We start from the raw sequence: 6,200 nt of genomic DNA, 5'->3' as shown, positions 1-6,200 counted from the left end.
ATTCTAGCTCAGGTTGGCCCCAAATGGTGCAGCACATTTCTTTAACCAACACAAGGCAATCATGGTTAACAGAGCACAATTAATATTTCCCATAACCAGAGCTAGTCCCCAATATTCTTTTTTTTTTGCCCCTAAGAATAGCAGCAGCCTCTGTCTTTCCTTTGATCTATTGACCTGCCTTTAATCTTCCTACACAGATTTCTTCCTAGGGTGGTGGTGCCTCTGGCTCTCGAAATCCTGGGAGAGAAAAGATGGTTGAACTCATTCAATAGCTGATGAAGCCCTCCTAGCTCTATACACCAGCTGCATTCACATTCCTAGGTTCTCCTTGAACCACCAAACACACGTACCTTTGGAGACCACCCCTCAAAATCCCATCAATACAAGCTCCTAAAACAAGCATCTTTACACCCATTACCCAGTCACATGCTGTGGACGAAAGGGGCAACATGCTGACCTGACAAGCTCAGGGGAGGCCTGCATGGCAGCCTTGCAAACTCAGAGACCTAAAGTAACCACAAAGGATGGTCTGAAATTAAACTTTAACTAAAAGCAGTTATAGTGGGCAGTTACGTCCTAGGCCAGTATCTTCACTGACAAGGTCAACCTTTACCTTCACTGAGCCTATCTGTCTTTTTGCATCTATAACATACTCATTGAAATGTCTGGGTAACTTGTAACTTCCCTTTTTCTGGAGCCCCTGGAGCACAACCAAATGTGCTGGGCGCTAGGACAGATGTCATAAATTCCTTCATTATCATGTTAATTGTTCCTGCACCCACCTAAGTATGTGTCTACCATTTTACCTTTTATCCAATCCCAGGGGTTTCGCCTTGCTTTCTCCCATCTCTCTAATCTATCACCAATGAATTTCATATAACCTACCTATGTCCCTTCCTTTGATTGCAATGTATAAATACAGATGTAACCCGCCATTTCTCCGGAGCATTATCTCAATTCTTTGAGGCTTTGCTTCCCGGCATATGTCAGCAGTTTGGCTCAAATAAACTCACAAAAATTCTTTACAAGGTTTCAATGGTTTTTTTACCTTAACAATACCAATAATAATTCAGGGCTATTCTTCAGAGGAGGGGCTGAGAATATTTTACTGTTTAAAAGATCCAAGTCAGTGTCTATGGCAGGGGTAATTTACACCCCTCTATAAAATAAACCACCCTAAATGCCTGTTGCTGACAAAGGCAAATCAAATTCCTCCCAGGGTCCTAAGAGAACCCTCTAAAGGTGAGAGTGTTTCTCTGGTAGGAATCCAGAAAAGTGGACAGAAGGAATCTAGCTGCTCTCAACATAAGAATGGAAGCCTGTCTGAAAGGGCAAGGCCAGGTTCAGCCCATAGGAAAAGTATCTATGTTCATAGTGGGCAGATACTGTGAACTGGTTTTATTGTTGTTGTTGTTTGTTTGTTTGAGAGAATCCATTCACCCAAGGAACTAGCAAGGTTAGTCACTGGAAAGTGAAAAACTCGAGTCCATCCTTGCTCACACCACATGCAGGAGCCCATTCCTACGAGGGGCCTGAGAGATTTGGCAGAGGCTGTTTGAAGGCTGAGGATAGAAGAGATTTCCCTTATGGCATTCCAGTTCAAGTCAGTAAAGGTCAAGTCAATAGCACTCAACACTTACTAGGATGGCAATAATATTTTTTAGTAAAAGCAACCATGTAGACCCTAGCTGGTTTGGCTCGGTGAATAGAGCATTGGCCTGAGAACTGGACGATCCCAAGTTCTATTCCCATCAAGGGCATGTACCTTGGTTGTGGGCGCGTCCCCAGTGGGGGGTGTGCAGGAAGCAGCTAGCTGATCCATGTTTCTCACTCATCGATGTTTCTAGCTCTCTATATATCTCTTTCCCTTTCTCTCTGTAAAAAAATCAATAAAATACATTTAAAAATATATATATATCAAGCAAATATATATACATATATATTTATATATTTTTTTCTTCTTAAAAAGCATTAATGAGAATGTAGAGAAATTGCATCCCTGGTACATTGCTGGTGGGAATGTAAAAGAGTGGGGCCACTTTGGAAAATGGTTTGTTTTGTTTTTCCCTTTTTTGGATATGTTTTTGTTGATTTTGTACGGACAGGAAGGGAGAGGTATGGGGGGTTGGGGGCGTCAGTAAGAGAGAAGCATGGATGGATGAACTGCCTCCTGCACACCTCCTAGTGGGGGTGTGCCCGCAACCAAGGCGCATGCCCTTAACCAGAATCGCACCTGGGACCCTTCAGTCCGCAGGCCGACGCTCTGTCCACTGAGCCAAACCAGCGAGGGCTGGAAAATGTTTTGGCGGTAACTCAACATGTTAAATCATAGTTACCATGTGACCCAAAAGTTCCACTTCTAGGTACATACCCAAGAGAAATGGAAACATGCTCACCCAAAATGTGGTACCTAATGGTCGTAGCAGTGTTATTCATAAGCGCCCCAAACTGGAAACAACCCAAATATTTTTGAACTGATGAATGAGTAAACAAAATGTGGTATAGCCACACACGAGACTATTATTCGCCAGTATAAAGAAACAAAATACCAAGACATGATATACATACATAAAACGTTAAAATGTTAAGTGAAAGAAGCCAGTCACAAAAGACCAGGTATTATGACTGCCTTTATGTGAAAGGTCCCCATAGGCCGGGCATAGGCATATCCCTGGAGGCACATCCATACAAAAAGCAGATTAGTGACTGCTGGGGGCTAAGGTGGGAGGACAGGGACGGGGGGCTGGGAAAGGGAGGCCAATAGTAATGATATGGGTTTCTCAGGAGTGTTGCTAAAGTCCTGTCATTGGCTCCTCTCTGAGGGGGCGTGGCTAGGCCCTGGGGAGCGGGGCGTGGCTGGGCTCTTGGGCGGGAAGGTGCCAGCTTAAAGCCTGGCTGCACTGCGCTGCGGAGCTCAGTGCTATTTCCTCTGCCACGGATGGAGGAGGAGTGCGCTTGCCTCTGCGGCCCAGGCCCTTGGCGAGGACGCCAGTGTCGCCAGCAGCGCCTGGGCCCAGCTGAGATGGTGGCGACCCCTTACTCGGCCAGGCATGGAGAAGGAGTGCGCTTGCCTCTGCAGCCAAGGCCCTTCAAGAGGATGCTGGTGTCGCCAGCAGTGCCTGGGACCAGCTGAGATGGTGGCGGCCGACAGCAAGCCGGCCCCGGCCCCTGAAGAGCAGCATGTGGAGGCAGACAGGGCGGCTGGGTCCTCTGCGGGGAGTGGAGGGATCAGGAGCCCCATGCCACCCGGGCCGCCCCCGCGCTGCTTGCTGCAGGACCTGCCTCCGGAGCTGCTGGTGGAGATCTTCGCCTCGCTCCCCGGCACCGACCTGCCCAGCCTGGCCCAGGCCTGCACCAAATTCCACCGCATCCTGCACGACCACGACAGCATCTGGAGACGGCGCTGCCGGGAGGAGTATGGCGCTTGTGAAAACTGGCGGAACCCCGAGATGATGGGTGGTGTGTCTTGTCGAGAACTCTATGCCAAGCTGCTCCACCCATGCCGACACGTTTTGGGACTGTGGCAGCCAGATAACTGGCCCTACGGAGGACTGCTGAAGGTCGTGGTGGACGGCTTGTCCATTATCGGTTGGACGTACCTGCCTCTCCAACACCCCCGTGTGGATGACTCCATGCAGTTCAAGCCCGCCTTTAGAATTCGCCTCACGGAGAGGAAATCGGCCACGGTGGAGTGCACGTACGGCCGCAGAGGGCCCCACAGCTGCCACCTGCAGACTCAGAAGGACGGGCTCTCCACCATGTGCAACCTGACGCACCACCACGGGATGCCCGGTGGGAGCCAAGAGGAATTACGAGTGTGGCTGAGGGAGGAATGGGGGCAGACGCTGGAGCACCTTTTCCAGGAGGACGGGCTGCGCTTCACCCTGACGAAGCTCATCTGCCACCAGTACGACAACTGCCGGACCTACCGCCGCATCTACCTCTCGCCCAGCCACCCGGGGGACCTCATCAGGCCAGGCCTCTTCAAAGGCACCCACCATGCCCACAGCCTAGAGCTGGTCATGCTCAGCTTCCACGGGAAGCATGCAGGGTCACGAAGATCACGGGTGACCACCACGTCCCTGCTGGGCAGCAGATGATACAGATTCACCTCAGGCACCGCATGCAGCTGCCCCAGGAGATCTTCAGCAGCTTCTCCAAGTACTCCCGCCTGGTCCGGGAGGTTCACGAGCGGGTGACCCAGGAGCAGCAGCAGCAGCAGCAAGAAGAAGAAGACAGCACTGAGGACGGCGGCGAGGGCCATGGCTGGCACAGCCCTGCGCAGCCCCGTGTCGGGGAGTCCGGGGCTGCAGCTTGGGAGGAGCAGCCTGTCCAGTTTGTCCTGCCTGCGGGCGTGAGCTCCGCTGACCAGAACTACCCGCGAGCCTGCAGGATGTGTTTCTATGGCGTGGGCGTGGTTGCTCGCTCTGGCTCCGCCTACCCCCAGCGCATCCCTGGAGTCTTCATGCTGTTCGATGAAGACCACTTCGGCTTCATCTGGCAGGAACCCAACTGCCTCAGCCTGTACAGCAGAGTCCAGGTCCCCTTCCAGAATGCGGAGGCGCCATCCCCACAGGCTTTCCAGGAGATGCTCCAGAACATTCAGTCCCCGCCCCCTGACGGCCCCTTCCTTGCCCAGGGGCGACAGCGGGCAGAAGAGGCTTCAGAGGAAGAGCAGCTTGCCGCACTGTTGGCGGTTTGACCTTCTGACCAGATTACCCACCTCCTTGTTTATTTGCCTGTTTGTTTAGATGGTGGGAATTGTTATGTAATACTTTCAACAATAAAGATAATTTTGTAATTGAGGAGTCTAAAGTAAGTGCCTTACTTCATGCTCCTTGACGAGTTTACGAAGCTTACCCGTGTGGGAGGGACGTGGGTCGTCAAATACTGAAATTTTCATTTCATAGGTGTGTCGGGCAGCAATGAGCTCTGGGTGTTCATAATCCATTGCTTTGGCAACCTTTTAGAAAGAAATTATTTCAGGAGAAGGGCCTGACTTTTTTAATGGACATGTTTTAGGTAATCAATCATTCTGGATAAGGCACGACGGTGGCCATTGTGATTCAGTCAAGATGGTGTCAGAATACACTGAGACTGGTCAGGGTGGCACACTAAGGGAGGCATCTTGGTGGGAAAAGGCGACACCTTTGATCTCCTTCCAGTGCACCTTTTTCTTGGACAAAGCATCCTGGCATAATAGAAAACCCACCTCCTTGTTGTTTATTTGCCTGTTTTAGATGGTGGGAATTGTTAGATTGCTACAACTCTGAAAATAAAGAATAAAAACAAACAAACACTGAATTGCATATTTTAAAAGGGTGGATTTTATACCATGTGAATTATATCTCAATAAAGCCGTTATTCAAAATAAAAAATGGTGCGGCAGTGACGAGAAGAACAAATAGCAGAGAAGATATTTACCAAAGAACTTACATGCACATATGCATAACGAGGCACGACGGTGGCCATTGTGATTCAGTCAAGATGGTGTCAGAATACACTGAGACTGGTCAGGGTGGCACACTAAGGGAGGCATCTTGGTGGGAAAAGGCGACACCTTTGATCTCCTTCCAGTGCACCTTTTTCTTGGACAAAGCATCCTGGCATAATAGAAAAAAATATGGGTCACATCTGCCTTCAGTAAAATAATGAAAAAGAGAAAATAATTTGAAAGTGCTTTGTAATTGATAAGGCACTCTCATAAATGTATGTTATTCCTATTGTGACAAGTTATCATATTTTTAAATCCTCACCCGTCGATGTGTTTTTATTTTTTAATTGATTTTAGAGAGAGGATGGGGGGGGGGAGAGAAACATCAATGTGAGAGAGAGACATTGATGGGTTACCTCCTGTACATGCCCCGAAAGGGGCTCAAACCCGAAACCTAGGTATGTGTCCTATTCAGAAATCGAACTGATAACCTTTTTCTGCACAGTACAATTCTCCAACCAACCTGACTACGGCTACTCACCAATTTTTTTTATTGTTTTATTGCTTAAAGTATTACAAAGAGTATTACATATGTCTCCTTTTTTATTGTTTTATTGCTTAAAGCATTACAAAGAGTATTACATATGGCTCCTTTTTTTCCCCATCCTTGACAATCCCCTGGCCTCCCTTACCCCTCAGTGTCTTATGTCCATTGGTTATGCTTATATGCATGCATACAAGTCCTTCGGTTGATCTCTTACCCCCC

The 6,200-nt window shown here is 48.8% G+C and overlaps 1 pseudogene; it reads left to right on the top strand.

Annotated features, from left to right (window-relative positions):
* The first annotated feature begins 3,050 nt into the window (after positions 1-3,050).
* Positions 3,051-4,702, top strand: LOC102243955 (annotated as a pseudogene).
* The last annotated feature ends 1,498 nt before the right edge of the window (positions 4,703-6,200 follow it).

Source organism: Myotis brandtii, unplaced genomic scaffold (genome assembly GCF_000412655.1).
Source record: "Myotis brandtii unplaced genomic scaffold, ASM41265v1 scaffold430, whole genome shotgun sequence".
Taxonomy (NCBI): Eukaryota; Metazoa; Chordata; class Mammalia; order Chiroptera; family Vespertilionidae; genus Myotis; species Myotis brandtii.
Note: the sequence above shows the minus strand (reverse complement) of the source record. Positions and strands in the feature narration are given on the sequence as shown.